Consider the following 18,189-nt stretch of genomic DNA (forward strand, 5'->3'; position numbering starts at 1 on the left):
TGTTCAGAAGCCGTCAATAAAGACATTACTTAAATTTCAACTCTTTAAGCTATAATGTCACTTAATTTCTGTCCAATATATCTGAGTTAATAATGGGATGAACTCTGCATCCCTTGCCCAGGATTACTAATAATAGCTCTTACTTAAAATGATGCTGGAGTTGTTAAAGAATCTAAGATGATTGTTTGAATTATTCTGTATATGAGCTGCTGCAAGAATGAAAGTTGCTATTTTTCAAGCATTTGTGTTCTCAAACAGATAATGAGATGGCTTCTTGAAGCTAGGGATTACAAAGCACAGAAGTGCCAGCAATCATTAACTGGAAGTGAGTATATTTTCCCCAACTGAAGAAAAACAAAGCAGGTAATATATCTCTTACGCATCATTAAATTGACCTCTGGGGGTATATGGCACTGGTGAGTATTTTTTGAAGTGTTCTTGTTATAAGAGAAACTTGTTCTAGCATACACAGTATTGGTCTATATCTCTGTTTGTCTCATGTTTTCCATTTTCTATCCCTTTGTTATGGGAATATTTTGCTGCAATGTAAATTGCAGTAGAGAGGAGACAACGAAAGGAAGTTTGGTGAAGAAGAGTTCCTAACAAAATGAAGTCATTATCTTTACAAGTAACCCATGTGCAAGAACATAAAGAATCATACAAATGTTTTAAATGATGATTTTTTTTGAGGGGGAACCATTTTAACATTATGACATGAGGATAAGGACAAGCAGTAAATTAATTCTGGAGAGAAAGTAAAGCAAAAAGGGAATGAAAGAAGTATATTTGAATTCTACAGCTAAGAACTTGATCATCTTAATTTTTTTCACTGATTTTAGGTATTTTTTAAGTTAGGGAGTTCTAGCCAGGCACCCTAGTGTAATGGTGTTATCAATATTCCCTTGTAAATATATCATGCTTATCTCATATTCGGACTGTGAGGGTGGCTGAACACTGGCATAGGATGCCCAGAGAGCTGGAGATCTCCATCATTGGAGGTATGCAAAACCTGACTGGACATGGTCCTGGGAAAACTCCTCCAGCTGACCATGCTTGACAATTGGAACTGATGATCTTACATGTCTTTTCCAAACTTAATGATTCTATGCTCGAGCACTTCAGTTGGAGTAGATGATCTCAAGAGGTCCCTTCTGATCTCAACTATTCTGTAACTCTGTGACTTTAAAACAGACTAGTGTTGCCACTATTAAAGTGGTTAGGGGCTGTTGATAAGTGTGGAATGTCCACAGATTCAACTGAATGCTTGTGAATGGGTGAGTGGGCTGTACGAAGTGAAATAAATGTGTCAGATGAGCATTATGGCAGATAGAGTCTTTTTTGTCTTTTTGTCTATGGTGTCTCCCCCTGCTCCACTCCCAGTTATGGGATTTGTTTGAACCTGTCATGTGGCAAAAGGGAGTTTTCCTATTTCCTACAGTGTCCAAGGTCACGTAGAACCATTTGGAGGAAAGAGGAAATGCAGACACCTTGGGTGGCCCATTCAGTCCAAGGACACTTCTGTTACCTTCCTGCCCTGCCTTGGAAGGACACAATAAGCAGGGGAGAGCATTGTTTCTAGATCTTTTGTTTTTAATCTGTCCCACCAGATTAGAGTTTTTCCCTCCAGAAAACTAATCTTGTTGTAATAGCATTTTAATGTTGTGCTGCTTTAACAGCTGGAAATCCTCCTGGTTCACCTACTTTAAGGAAAAGCTGGATACAATTTCACCTTCATACTCTTGCTGACCGAGGTTTCCTGCACAAGCATAGTGAGTAAGGATGCCAAAAGAGAGCACAGATCATAAAACAGAGGATATAGTTTCCTTTAATAGCTTACACTGGTGGGAGAAACTGTTACTTCTCTGTGAAATATGTTACCACGTGAAGAGGGAAAATATGCTGGTGTTCTCAGCTAAACTGGCCTTGTTAGGATTTTAATGAACAAGATCTGCCAGTGTTCAGTCCGTAAGATTAATTTAGACTAAATCATAATGCTCAAGGAACTTTGATTTGTTAAGTGATGCATAATTGACTTTTATGATGATTACTCTTAAATGGATGCATTTATGTCAATTTTCTGTCTAACATTGAAGTTGACTTGAGTTGTTGAAACATCTGGATTCTGTGATAAATGAAGGAAATTTTTGTTTGTTCTGGTTATGTCCCATTATGTCAAGGAGCTCCCACATGGCATCATTTGGACATTTTTTTTCTTGTATTCCTTTATTGTCATTCATGTGTAATTTTTTCCTGTATTCCTTTCATATACCTCTGAATAGCTTATCCTTGTCAAACATAAGTCCCTAGTACTATCTGTGTGCCTTCTGACTGACGCAAAATTTCATACAAACTGATGTCAAGTGTCCTAAGCTGCTAATGGAACTTTAGCCTAGATAGAATCATAGAATAATTTGTGTGGGAAAAAACCCTTAAGATCATTAACTCCAACTGTTAACCTAGCACTACCAAGTCCACCATTAACCCTGTCCCTAGGCACCACATCTGCATGTCTTTTAAATACCTCCAGGGATGATGACTCAAGTACTTCCCTGGGTAGCCTGTTCCAATGCTTAATAATCCTTTGCATTAAGAAATTTTTCCTAATATCCAGTTGAAACCTCCCCTGGTGCCAGGATGCTATTGGCCTTCTTGTCCACCTGGGCACACTGCTGGCTCATATTCAGCCAGCTGTTAACCAACACCCCCAGGTCCTTTTCCGTCCGGCAGCTCTTCCCCAAGCCCCAACCCATAGTGTTGCATGGGGTTGTTGTGACCCAGGTGCAGGACCAGGCACTTGGTCCTATTGAATGTCATACAATTGGCCTCGTTCCATTGATCTAGCCTGTCCAAATCTTTCTGTAGAGCCTTTCTACCCTCAAGCAGATGAACACTACTGCCCAACTTGGTCTCATCTGCAAACTTACTGAAGTGCATTCAATCCCCTCAAACAGACTGTTGACAAAGATATTAATCAGAACTGGCCCCAATACTGAGCCCTGGAGAACACCACTTGTGACCAGCCACCAACTGGATTTAACTCCATTCACCACAATTCTTTGGGCTTGGCCATCCAGCCATTTTTTTACCCAGCAAACAGTACACCTGTCCAAACCATAAGCAGCCAGTTTCTCCAGGAGAATGAGATGAGACAGGACAATTTCATTTTGAAAATCCACTTAAGTTCCCCAAGTTCAAGTATTTGAATTTAGGAATTGAGAAGCAAGTTGCACAAGATACATGGAGAATACATAAAGTACTGTAGAAGTTTTCATATTGTTTCATATGATAAAGACATATTTTGTTCTTTTGAATGTAACATCATCAGTGTCCCTGTTCACCACCAATTAATTATGTTAATAAATTGAGGTAAAAATTAGATTTTTATCTCACTTAACCTGTGAGACAGGATATAAAAACTTACTCATGTTAGATGTTGATATTCTGTTGCCTTTCCAGCCACATCTTTAACATTTTCCAAAAATCTTTTTAACAAACTTGTTCCTGCCATGCACGCCTTAGTAAGTCTCATTACATTATCCACCCTTTACATCTTCCTTTTTTCCCATATATATCTGCCTTTGCAGACCCTGAGAACACAGGATACACAACAAAAACCTTCCCATATTTTTGTTACTTAATCTATTAGGGATAATTTTCTTCTTTTTTACAAACTCCAGTTTTAGGACACAGTGAAAATTGCAAGTCATTTTAGTTATCAGTCCTTGGTAGGAATAAAGAGACAAATAGGTTTGGTTTTGTTTTCCTACCTGATAAAAAGGTTATGAAGAACGGCATAAAAAAAAGAGTCACAAAATCACAGCAAGGCTGAGGCAGTCACCTGGTCCAAACCTCCTGCTTGAACAGGGTCACCTACAGCCAGTTGCCCATGACCATGTTCGGATGGCTTTTGAGTATCTCCAAGGACGGAGAGTCTTCAACCTCTCTAGGCAACCTGTGCCAGTGCTCAGTTACCCTTACAGTAAAAATGTTTTTCCTGATATTCAGGTGGAACCTCCTGTGTTGCAGTTTGTGTTCATTGCCTCTGGTCCTGTCACTGTGCACCACTGAAAAAAAGCCTGGCTCCATCTTCTTTACTTCCTCCTGTCAGATATTTATAGACATTCATAAGATCCATCCCCAGCATTCTCTTCTGTAAGCTAAACAGTCCCAGCTGTTTAAGCCTCTCCTCATAGGAAAGATGCTCCAGAACTTGACCCTAGATGTGGCTTCACCAGCGCTGAGCAGAGTGGAAGGATCACCTCCCTTGACCTGGTGGCAATACTCTTCCTGATGCAGCAAAGGATACTGTTGGCCTTTTTTGCTGTGAGGGTGAACTGCTGGCTCATGTGTCCACCAGGGCCACCAAGTCCTTTTCTGTGCATCTGCTTTCCAGCCAGTCAGTCTGCACTGTATACTGGTGTATGGGGTTATTCTTTCCCAGGTGCAGGACTTAGCTCTTCCCCTTGCTGAACTTCATGATGTTCCTGTCAGCCCATTTCTCCAGCTTCAAGGTCCCCCTGGATGGCAGCACAGCCTCCTGGTGTATCAGCCACTCCTCCCAGTTTTGTGTCATCTGCAAACTTGCTAGGTATATGCTCTGTCCCACCATCTAGATCATGAATGAAGGTGTTGAACAGAATTGTACCCAGTATTGACCACTGGGGTACACCTCTAGTTTCCAGGGACTAACAAATGTGTGGTTCTTGCTGTTTGTTGTATGTTTGTAAAGTTATTCCAGGATTATGCAGCCAGTTTGTGCGTAGCAAGTAAAATGAACTGCTGGGTACTTCCATGTTCAGAGGGACAAATTTTGCCTAGATCCCCTGTGCCAAGATTGCTTGTTCCAAGATGTCTCAAACAGTGTCTCTACTGCCACCTTTGTAGTAACACCAATTATGTCATACAAGTCTTGGACTAATACTTGGGCTTTAATAAGAAGATGGCTGTTATCATGAGTGGTTTCATGTTGGTCACAACAAGTTAAAGGCCGTTCCAACACACAGATTTCATGCATTGTGGAAATAGTTCACTAAAATTAGGTATATTTTCTTCTGAAGACAATATACCAATAATACAGGGAACAGATTCAGTTACTTATTAACACATTTTCTAAATTATTTCTTTATTCACCTTTTGTAAGTCATGAGTCTTTAAAGTGTTAAAGATTAGTTTTATCAATTTACTGTGGTAGATTGATTTACTGCCTGTAGGAGTAAATCATTTAGGATGAACCAGGTTCTCTTTTGCCTAGTCTCTGGAAACTTTTGATTAATGAAAAATGTACTAGCTTTTAGATCTAATTTTGATAGCAGTTACCGATCACTTCTAAGTTCTTGTTATGCATGTTTTTAAGTTGATATTTTGACAGCCTTTGGACAGAAATTCTCAGAGAAGACAATCGCCTGCATTAGTATACTCCACCGGAACTCCAGTTCTCTAACATTCAAACTTGGTGCTAAGATGTCTATTTCTGTGGATGGCTAAATACCATAAAATACATACACGTGTAGCAAGAACATCTATATGCTTCATGACTAACTAGAGAAAAATAAGAATAATTTAGCAGTGTTCCTTTGATACACGTTACCATTTAGCTAGTCTGCATATATAACAAATTTGGTGAAAAACTGTACTGTCATAGTGGTACTCTGACAAAAAGTCATGTTCCTACTAAAGTGAAAACACTTTGAAAACATGTCAGTTTTGATTACATATTGTTATCAAACCACATACTTCTAATCTAAAATATACTTTTTAAAATGGAATGTTTATTTGATGTTTTTTGAATGTTTTTTGTTATGAGAATGATAACATTCAAAAGTTGAGAATGAATTTATTTTATTTAATCACAGTTCACAAACTGAGAAATTTCATTTTTAAATTATATGTTAGAACAGGGTAAAACCTGTAGAAATTCCTAAGCTGTTCAATTTTGTTCTCACCTACCTCTAGTAAACAAGGTTTTTTTATACTTTTGGAACTTTTTGTGCATGCTAACAATGCCTTGTGAATAGGTTTATTGCCTTAGGGAAAATGATTGAATATTGGGTTTAGTAGCTGCAATCAAATGTGTTCTCTTTTTAATCTTTTTTCCGTGTGATAATGTTGCTTAGTGTATGGACCTAGAGAGAATAAATTCAGATTTTGTGCATTGTAACATTTCCTTCCTTTTAATTCCAGCTCCCTTGAAATATGCGGAAAAATGCTGCTGCAGGAATTTCAAGTGACAAAAAAATAAGGATTTTTTTCCAAAAACTAGCAGTGTATTTATCAAACTGCAGTTTACCATTTATGCAAGTGACAAAGTATTAAAAGCTAAGCCAAGAAAATATGTTTTTCTCCAGAGCTTTTTAATAAAGAAAATCTATACCCCCCCCCCAAATTAGTCTGTAACCATTACCTGTTACAAAATGTTGTGCCTTGTCTTAATCTCTGAGTAGAATAAATAATGTCATTCTTAATGCAGAAGTGTCTGGTACTCTGAAACAAGGTTTTGTCAAAATATATATGCCCTTGAGTAAAATCTTGGCAGTCATTCCAATAAAAATAAGCTCTTTCTTTTTATCAACCATTTGTCAGGCTGGAGTATAACCTTCCATGGGGCTATGGAATTCATTCACTAAACTACATTTTACATCGAGAAGAACCTGAGGGATCAAATGGATTATGAGGTTGTAAGGGATTTTCTTTCTAGTCTAAAACAGACTGCTTCAGCAATGTGGAGTACCTCCAAACTGAGGGTATTTGGAAACCTACTGGAAACTTGGAGAGGTGCCTATTGCTGTTGGGTTGCTTGAATTTATATTAATGGCCCGGGCTGTTGGAAGTGTACAAGCTATGTAAGACTTGTGCAGGAGTTAGATTTTTTTTTTTCAATGGAAATAAACCATTTGCTTACTCTTACTTTTGCATTAGCTGCTTTTGTATTGCAATTTCTTTATTAATTCTAAGTGATATCTGTTCATTTTGACTATAAGGCAGCAATTTGTAGCCTTAACCATTGAAGTTCGGGTCACAAAAAGATGAAGAAGCTTCTGCTTATCTTGTCCTTACTGCAGCAGTGTCTCCAAAGGATTTACAAATAGAAAAAACATGTGGTGTGGGGTTTTTTTTGTTTGTTTGTTTTTTTAATTCCTATAGGAAGAGCAACTTAACTTAAATGCCTATGCTTTCAGCTTTACAAGGGAAGGTGGACCAAAAGGCAGTTCGGCATTGAACTTCTCTCATTCGCTAGGTTTCATACACATCTATGCTCTTGGTATCTTCATGTTGAGGATAGCTTCACCATACCCTGCATTTTCTATTTATGCCTTTAAAGAACGTGAAATTAATTACTTTGGGAAATAGCTTAAGTCCGACCACACATGTTTCTCCTCATTCTTTTGTTGTTGTTAAGTACTTGACTTCTCTGTAAAGGCAGTAATGTGTTCTGTTTAAATTCTATTACAAGTCCTAGATCAAGCCCTTTTCTGTAAGTGCAAAGGCTAATGCTTTCTTTTTGTAAAGGAACGAGTTCTCTTCAGCGTATACATTTTATAGGCATGAAAGCAGACAAGTAGAGCAGTGCCTGTTCACTTTATGAATACTTTTTCAGAACAGTGGTTCCATTAAACTATTATAGTAGGGAAGAATGATTTTTTTTTCAAATATTTTTTGTAAATTTTTTCCTCTGTAGCTCTTAAATTAATTTCCTAAATCTTAGGTAAAGTACAAAGAACTTTCCTAATCTTCAGTGTGAAGCTCTTCAGAGGTAAAGTAATAGCTTATTCACTAGAGCATTTGCACGATATAAAAGCCCAACATCATGTCCTTGACCTACATAAAAATTTAGCTTAGTTTTTTTATGTGCCTGGTGGTTAGACAAGCCTTCTGCATATTGGTTCTTCTATACTTTATTATGCTTGGAGACCTTGATAGGTATTTTTGAAGCTTATACTGATGCATTTGTACATTAAAGTTCCTCTTCCCTTTTTATGTTTGTTATACTTACTACCCGGTGAGTGAATTTTGATGTGCTTCTCCACTGTCCTTGGAGAAAGGTGTTGTATGTGTCTCAGTCTGATTGTATCCAATTTAGATATGTGGCCCCTAAACAGTCAACATTAATCCAGTCAGCATGCTGAAAATCTTCCCTGCTTTATGATATAAACTGACAGATCTTCAGCCCCTCTTATTCTCATCTAGTATGAATTATCTTTTGTCAGAACATTAGAATGTGCTAAGCATCACAGAGAACCACAACAACAAAAAAAGTCATATAATTTTTTCCAAATGGCAAGTATTTGCCCACTCTGTGCTTTCTCTGATCTCGGAACAGTATGTTAACAAACTGATTTTTGATTGTAGTTTAATGAGAATCTTTATTTCAGTGAGTCACTTCAAAAGTCCTGGCAAAAGTCAGGAAGTTTAAGACACTGATCATTATAGCTTTATAAATCATTAAATTCCTTTTTATCCAGTGGAATTACAGATTCACATGTACTGAAAATCTTTGCCCCACATTATGTTTAATAAAGTTCCTCTGTATACTTTCCTTCTCCTACAGATTTTATAATTTAGACAACTGCAAATCCTTAAGAGAATGTAAAAATTACACTTACTAGAGATGAGTCACTGGGAGATCAAATAATTTAAATAATTTGCTCATAACTACAAAGTGTAATGAAGACTTATTTTGAGTGCTTCTTCCTTGATTTATTATAAGTTTCTAACTACTGTGAGACCTTCCAGTGGAAATTGAAGGGCTTGGTTTTTGTAATACATGAGAATATGGATTCTTAACATTAGTATTAATCATGTCAGCGAAGGTTACAGACAGAATAGATGATGTAAAAAATAAACAGGCCAAGTGAGTTTTGGGATATAAGTCCTGGTTTAACTTAGAAGGATGTCAGAGCAAAACAGCTTTCTGTTCTATTAACAACTGTTAACAAAGTTAATCCTGACTGTGTATTTCTAGCTGCCTGTTCACCCTATGACAGCTATTTTAATGGAGAATCGTCTGTGTAGTGAAGGCCTGGGACTCTAAAATCCTTCATGTGTTAGTGACCATGTAAGTTAATACCATGAAGTGAGTAAAAAATACATAATATTTAGATCAGAGTTCTTTGTGAGGATCACTTTGCACATCTTTGAAGTAATAGATAAACTATTAATAAACTTTGATATATTCCAGTACAATAATAATAAAGATAGATGTATATGCTGTGGAAATCAGTCTTTTCTCTGTGGGTAATACCGATATACACTTAATTAAAACTTTGGAAATAAAGGTGGAAGAAAGGCTCAATGAAGAAGATGAAATGTTGAAATTGAAAGCCAGAGTTGAAGGAGAAATGGAATTTAGTGACAAATAAAGTGGAGATCAAAGCACATGCAAAGCAGAAGTATTTTAATAGATATTATGAAGTATGGCACACAAAGTAAGGTGATACAGTCAAATGGTTTAGCGTACCAGAGACATGCATATCTAGAAGACAATGGCTCTAAGAGGTAAGAAGCTTGCAGTCACAGGGCCAAGGGTAAATCCATACATATAAGGAAAGAACTTGAGTTAGCTATGCAGAGGACCTGAGATACTGGATGGCATTTTTGTTATGTAAGCAAAGATTATATAAGCAAGGTATGAAAATGCAGTATGAATTAAAATTTGAGAAATTTAGGAACACAGAGTTTCTGTCTTTGCTTCTCTGATTGAAGGAGAGTCTTCTGAGGTTCACTCCTTAGAGATCTGATTTAGCTGCTGTGTAGTCATGAAGTTATGAGTAGTTGCATCAACGACTGTTGTAAAGAAACAGAATCAGCTTTCTGAATTGGCTCATTTTAAGTGCCATTCCTGAAACTCTTCAGAATGGACTCAGATGCTATTTTTCAGCGTACTAAAAATGAATGAAGTCAAGAATCCAAAGTTATAAGGTACTACAAAAATGCTGGCTGCAGCTGGATGAAAATATTACTGAAAATATTACTGTTCAAAGACAAAATGAAATGCAAGTAAATAGAAAGCTGGTAAAGCCAGGATTTTTTCTAGAAGTCTGCATGAAGTAAATAGAAATTACCTGGAAGAAGTAATTAAAACACCCAAATAAATATAAGGGGAAAGAATTAAAAAGAAAGGTATCTTGCCAAAAGTTTCTAAAGTCAGGAGCTAGTACTGTGGCTGTATGTGCCCAACTTTATTTGCAAGTCAAGATACAACTGAATAAACGTAGTTAAATGCAACTTCTGTGGGTTTGAGTCAACTAGCTTGTGTGATGGATGGTGTACTGCAGGTATGGATGCAAACTACAAAAAATCAATGAATGTTGAGCCTTCAGATTTTTCTTCTCTATTCTTTTGCGTATGCAATATTGTGTCCTCATGTTAATGAGACAAGGAAAAAAATCCATGATAATAAAATACCATGTAATGCAATGATGGAAGAGGTCAGTTGAGAATAATTAATAAATACCTTGTTTACAAACAGAACAAATGTATGTTTCCATTTGTGGCTTTCCCATGGAAACTGCCTGGAAAGTCATCGTTACTATACTCATAATCAGAAAGAGCTTTTTTAGAAAAAAGTACTCTGTACCAGTTTTTCAGGCTCATTAATGTAGTCATGACCCTTTCTATGTCAGGCTGATATGCATCTAAATATAACCAGTTTTACATGTTTCAGCCTGATGTTGGAATGCTTTATAGCTGTTGAAATACCTTTGTGACATGCAAAATGCACCCAACTGCGAGATAAGTGCCAAGATAAAGTGCCAGTCAAGGTGCATAAACTCTTGCCTCTTTCCTAGAAGACCAGACTACCATTGATAGAAGACGCTAGTAAGCAGGGTTGGCTTTTTTTGGTGTATTGTTGTTGTGGCTTTTTAAAATTTTCTTGTTTAGTTATAGTTTAGGTATGGTGTTGGCCCTGGGAATACAATCAGAAATAATTTAATCTTTCTAAAATCTGTTCTGTAATGTAATACAGCTCAGTTAACACTTTCCTGAATGATAAATTAAAAACACAGTGGAGTTCTAAACGTGCTGAAAGTTCCCCCTGCTGTTGAAGAACCATTAAGAGATGAGTCATTCCTTTGGAATTCGTGTTTAAAAGAAAAGCCAAGATCAAATGCTGTAAACAACCTAATGGTTAAAAAATGTTTATTTCAGTGATGACATTTTCATCTGATGAAAGAAAGAAGGTATATGTTTGCATTAAGGTTAAATTACTGTGAGAATCATGACGTAAGAGAAAATCCATGGTAAGAAAGAAGCTATTTCAGATAAACCAAATGAGGAAAATAGTTAACCATAAAACCATTTTTTAAAATTGCACCACTATTTTGCATAGGGAGGAATACTCAAGGTATTTATTTTAGCCATATATGGTTAAGGTTATAAATTTATCCCGGTTAAGGTCAGTTAGCAACCTCTGAAGACTACACTTTTGAGAATTTTGGGTAGTTTATTGTAGCAATGCTGTATTCTGTAAGTAAGGTGCAGTGAGATTGCTTAAATTGAAATGATGCTTGAACATAGCCTGAGTTAAGGTAACTGGCTTTCTGTCTTCACTATTGTATGGAAGCAAACTAAATATATACAGGATATATATATATACCATTATACCTATATATATATACCATTGTACCTTTATACCATTCTGCATATGAAAAATATGTTCCTGTTATCCATAAAAAACAAAAATCAGTTGATTGGAGGAATATATGAAACTAAATAACATACTTTTGGGAATTGATTTAAGGAGAATATGAACAAACATATTATGCAAAGAGCATACTGTGCTCAGATCAGATTTAAAGTTACACTAGTGCAACAGGACATGAGCCAGTGCAATTACATTAATGGGAATGAAAGGAAAACATCTTAATAGCATCCAGACAGAAGAAACAAACTGGATCTTTACTTATTTTTTTATTTTCTGTATTGGACTTCTGCTGTCTTTGACAGTGGGAGCAGCATCACAATTCTCACTTTTCCTGTGTTTTATTTTCCTCAGAATGCTGGTCACACATCATTATCCTGATATATATCATCCAAACATGTAACAGGATATTCAGGCCTATTTTTTTTCTCAGATTTCATAACCTACAGCTACCTGTGTTTGTCTTTGTGATGGGCTGACGAGGGCTGGCTGCCAGATCTCCACCTGGCCACTCTCCCTCGCTCCCCCTCCTCAACTGAACAGGGGGAGAAAATAAGATGGAACGCTCATGGGTCAAGACAAAGACAGGGAGATCACTGACCAATTACTGTCATAGGCAAAAACAGACTCAAATTGTGAAAAAATAATTTAATTTATTGACCATTACAAATAGAGTAGGATGGTGAGAAACAAAGACAAAAAACATGAAACACCTTCCCTGTATCCATCCGCCCTTCTTCCAGGCTCACCCCTTCACTCCTGACTTCTCAACCTCCTTCCTCCTGAGCGGCACAGGGGATGGGGAATGGGAGTCAGTCGGTCAGTCCCTGACAGCTCCTCTCTGCCGCCCCTTCCTCCTCACCCTCCTCCCGCTCTCCCCTCGGGGCTGGCGGGGCTGTTTCTCACAGCCTTTCCCTCAGCCCTGGCTGCCGGGCAGCGTTGTGCCCTTTCTGCCCCAGGCTTTCCCCGCGGCGCCCGCCCGGGGCTGAGGGGCTCAGCTGGGCCCTGCGCTGGGGCCGCCGGAGCCGGCGGGGACCGGCCGCGTCCAGCAGCGGGCAGAGCATGATGTTCCATCGAGTGGGCTATCCCTGGGTCAGCTGGAGTCAGCCATCCAGGTGGTGTCCCCTCCCACCCTCCGGCACACCCCCAGCCTGCTTGCTTTCAGGAGGCAGGGAATAGGGGAGAAAGCCTTGACGCTGTGCAATCAAGCTCAGCAACAGCTGAAACACTGGTGTGTTAACAGCACGTTTTAGCCGCAAATGCAGAGCGCTGCAGCGAATGGGGGCTGCAGTGAGGAAAGTTAACTCCGTAACTCCATCCCAGCCAGGGCCAGGCCTGTTTATGGTGAGACCTCTCAAGCTCCAAGCGTTTGGCTCCTTATCTTCCTCTCTTGATTCTGGATTATGAAGCTTTACCTGTTGTGACACTTTATCAGATTTCATGGGGCAAGTGTGAAAGCTTTAGAGTTTCTAATATCAGTCTTTAGTTACATAAATACAGGCCTTTCCTGTATTTAGAATTTTTTTTTTAAAGTCCTGCTCTGACATTTTATTCACAGGCTCCATCTACACTGCAATAGAAATCTTGTTTCATTCCAATCAGGATTCTTTTAAATAGCTCGATGATTTTCAGTTGCCTCTTTTGTAACTGTCTCCTGTTACAAGGTAAAGGGGTTGTCAAGTGCTTACTTCTCCTCATCTCGATTCTGAGTGTTCACCGTATCAGAGGAGCTACCCAGGTGCTTTCATACCATTGAATAATAAACTGGTAACACCTTACTAATGCAAAAATGTACTTATACGTCCCCATTCAGCACACTGCATTTGATTTCAACATTTTATTTGGTGATAGCTGTCACCTTAATACATCATTTTAGTGTATGTAGAGTAAAAAGTCTTTATAAAATTTTGCTGCTTGTGCTAAAAATATTCTTCGTTGATTTGAGTGTAATATTTCTAAGTGAGTCATCCTAGAAATCAGCACTTGGGAATCCTGCATGCAACAAAATTTAATTGAGCGCAATTGACGTAGCTAATAAAACTCGTTTGTTTTTATGCTTGTCTGATACTCAAAACGGGACTCAGTGACGAATAATGTAGCCCAACGCTTTGTCTCCCTGAGGCACAGTCCTTTCTTGAGAATCTTTTGATACAATGCTTTTCTAGCCTTTCTCTAGTCCAAAGGGGTCAGCTGAAGTGAAAACTGATAAAGAATTTCAAATTACTGTTTTTCCTCTGCTGTTTGAGATCTCTGCTTATGCTCTTTAACTGTAGTCTGTGGTTTGAGTAGTACAGCAGGTCTATATTAAGGGTTTTTACTGTTGCTGGTAAGTATAACAGTGTTGGGTAAAAGGTCTATTTTATATGAGGATTTGTGAAAAGGTGAAAGGCTTGTGTTAGCAAGTATGCGTTATCCAAAATACAGGCCATACAATCCATCCCCTTTATTTATGCATTAACATTACCCTCATCATCACTGCATCTGACCACTTCACACTTACCACAGGATTGTATTTTAACAAAACTTAAAAAGGGGGAAGCTATTGCCATGAAATTATTATAGAGAGGAATGGAGTCAGGTTTCAGGAAGAAGTTTTCAAGGAAATAATTGAAAATATAGCCGTACATATAATGAACACAGATAAGCAGCTCATTATTGTTTCAGAAGGTCATGAGAAGACATCTTTTGGATTTGGCTGTCTTTCTATATAAACACTGGCTAGTGAGCTGTCCTTGCTCCCTTCTGCCTATGAGCACTTTTTATTTGCCTGAAGTAAAAATCAGCTGAAAACAGTTTAAAAAAAAAAGGTAAAACTGATGGCTTTTACCTGGAGCCAGTTAGGAAGTTTTCTTAGAACCTGACACTGTGGGGTACTAGCTGGATTAAGAGTGAGCCACCAGTCTGTGGCTCAAGTGACTTAACAGAAAAATTGATTGAGCCAAGACTAAGATCTGTCAACTCAGGATACGAAAAAATAAGAACATGTTAGTATAGCTAAAAATCGAATTATGCATATATCAAATTGTTAGTTATTTTTGTTTAAAAAGGATTGTTATCAGAATATAAACCCTGTAAATGCCCATACAAAACCTCATAAAATCTTATTTTCAGTAGAAGGAATTCTGCAAGAGCTTAGTTGAACGTACAATTCTGTTCTGTATAGAGTAGAAGAAAGAGGAGAAGCAGAAATTATTTCTGGATTGCATTTATTTTTAACAAAATTTTAGGTTAAATTCACCTTGGCAACTTAACCCGTTACTCAGTTCTGGGGTTTCTTTTCTGCCATCAGGTAACTTTTTTATTCTTGCAGTTTTTCAAGTTATATGTGAACAAAGAGCAGCTTATGAATAGCCTTTTGATGGATATGCAAGGGAAGAAGAATGAAACACTCTACCTTCCATCGTAAACCAGGAGAAAATGCATCCCTTTTGTTCTCCATAGAGTTTCTTTTTAGTCCCTCATTCCTGACCTACCAGGAGTAGAAGGAAAGAGCAGAACCACATATTTCAGAGGACGAAGCATATTCTGTAGCACCTGAAAGAAATTTTCAGTAGGCATTTTTTTCCCTTGCATGGTAATCTTTCACATCTGAGTGGTGTAGAGTTGAATAACACCCATTATGTCATTGATGACAAGCTTCTAGATCTCCTAGAAATGCAAATAAAAAGTTTCAAATCAGTATTGAATTGAATATATATCATGTAATGAATTAGTTTTGAATTACCAAAGGCAAAATCAGTGAAAGAAGGATTCAAATAGTTAGACAATATAGATAAATATAAAGTTATGTCAAATGGCAACAAAATGACATGACAAATACTTTACATAAAAGTTATTTAAATAAGGTATTTAAAGCTGTACAGTACTCCTTTTTTTGACTTGTTTCTCAAAAGGGTGAGAAACAAACAAAAAAATCAATCATATTACCATTAGTTCTGTTTCAGACCTAATCAGTGCTTAGTTTACCATTAAATGGTACTAGTAAATGGGACAAATACTGACTAGTAGGTTGCTAATAAAAATCATTTAATGCCTATGGAGTTCACAAAATCCAGGAGGAAATGAAAAGAAAATGATGCAAATGTCTAAGATTTCAGCTGATGAAAACCAGCATTAGGTCTAACTGACTATATGAAGATACTTCAAGTTTCAGTGTTTGGGGATAAGTACCTACAAATATGAGAACATATTAATTGTTTAATAAGTTTAGTATGTAGGGTGGTGGTTTTTTTTATATCCTTTTCCTGATTTGTATAGTTTAATTTGAATTAGGCATTAGGGTTTTGGCTCTGAAGTTGTGCATAAAAATAGAACACTCACTGTGCAACTACATTGTTAGAGATGCAGCGTGGTCTGAAGGGAGATAAAATAAGAGAGTTTAAGAATCTGCCATTGAATTTCTTGGATGATTTTTTTGCTAAGAGTGTGGACGATGTCACTATGTCACTGTCATAACTGACATTACATTAGAAAATTGTTTCTTTTCTTTTTCAGACTATTAAACTGCTATGCAACATTTCAACACATAATGAGAATCAGTATGTTCCTACTGATAACATATTATGTCAGGATTCAGGAAGCCTAGGTTTTATTGCTGACTGCTGCTGTTTTTACAGAATATAATTCAATGTTCTGGTTTCTGGGGTGTTGGTAAACATTATAAATAATGAAGTATTTCTATATTTCTGTTTCCATGGATTAAAACTGAGTTTCTTGCTCAGTCATTACTTCTTTTGTTCTACATTTACGTGCTTAAATTGTGCCTTTGTAGTAATTCCTAGAAGTATTCTTAAGTGATTCTAAACCTGCCACATACTGCAGTATGTTCTTGGAAATAAAAAATATAGCTTTTTTTAGGGCTCCTGAACACATAACAATAGCAAACTTTTGAATGGTTCCAGTGACCCTCATATTTCAGGATGTTTTCACTTATCTTTTTTTGGATATATTGAAGGATGGAGAAAAACAAGGCTCACACCCTTAACTAGCAGGCTTACTGGCAATGTCTAGATATGGACAGAAGGGTTGTGGGTTATGACAGAAGTGATTATTAGGACAGTGTGTTAACAAGAACAATACTTGCTCAGAGGAATAGGTACAATTAATGACTGTATTTTCTAAATTGTTGTTTATTACTAGAGTGAGGATCATTTACACAGTACTGCTAGAGGAATTTTAACATCGTTCACTGATATGGAACTGCAGTACTTCCCAAGGCCCTAGGTGAGCTCCCCACAAACTCACTGCATGCAAAAACATTTTTTTCTGGTAATCAGTTGCAATCAAAAGGTATCTTTCTCCTCTTCTGACTCCTGTGATATCAACCCTTAATCCAGCTCACATGTATCATCTAAGGCAGCATACCCTGTTAATGACCATTTAGATATGTTGAAATAATATGATGAGGAATATCTGTGCTTATTGAAGCTTTTTAATATTCAGTATTTAGTTGTGGTGAGTTGGTGCAGGATGCCAGGTGCCCACCAAGCTGCTCCATCGCTTCCCCTCCTCAACTGTACAGGGGGAAAAAATGTGATCAAAGGCTTGTGGGTCGAGATAAGGACAGGGAGATCACTCAGCAATTACCGTCACAGGCAAAACAGACTCAACTTGGGGAAAATTAATTTAATTTGTTTTATTTATTTAGGATTCACCCACAGTCTAGGTGAGTGGGCTTGGCAGGAATTGGTTGTACCACTAATGAAGATTTAAAGAGAAAATTTTTTTTTTAATCCTTCTTTGCAGTCCCAAACAGCACTTCCTAATGAGCTTTATTTAAGCTTTGGAAGGTTGAGTTTTTTAGCCGTGATTGATTGTTTCACGTTCCCCTTCCTACCCAAGATTCTTTCATTACCACTTTTATAATATACTTAATTAACGCGTTCTTGTCTTCAAGATATTCATAACAATTGCAGCAATCTGAAGATAAGCTTGGAGATAAATACTTAACACAGTCTCTTTTTCCTACCTTAATAAATATTTTTTTTGTTACGTAAAGACTGAACATATAGCGTGGATAGTGACTCTGGTAATAGATACTTGATTTGAGAAATTACATTAGCGTTTCTCCACTGTATTCTTGGTTTATTGGTTTCTTGGTCTCTTCTGGGTTTACCCATCACAGCATTCTTGAAAGCTGGGGTGTGGGAAACTGGCTAAATCTTTCATTATACTGTAATTTATTATTGTGCTGGATTGTATAACCTTTAAGGCTCTGATTTAAAGCTAAATATACAGTTAAACTCTAAACAATAGAATTGTTGCTTAATGTTCGGTATGTTCATAAGTTCATAAAGAACAGGGCCTGGTTTTTTTGTTCTGATGTATCTCAATGACAGCAGTTCTGGGGAAGCAATGTCTACGTACAAGTAAAGACACACACAGACTAAGTAGAATTCCTTTGAACCTGTCTATATTCAAGCAACCCTTCTTGTAAGCTGAAATTTTAGCCTTACATAACAACCCTGGTTTGGTAAACATCTGTAATTATCCTCCACCAAGGTGTAAATGTTCAAATGAAGATTGGGAAGTCCATGTGTGTGTACTTGAAG

The sequence above is a fragment of the Phaethon aethereus genome, assembly GCF_964289735.1.
Source record: "Phaethon aethereus genome assembly, chromosome: 2".
Lineage (NCBI taxonomy): Eukaryota > Metazoa > Chordata > Aves > Phaethontiformes > Phaethontidae > Phaethon > Phaethon aethereus.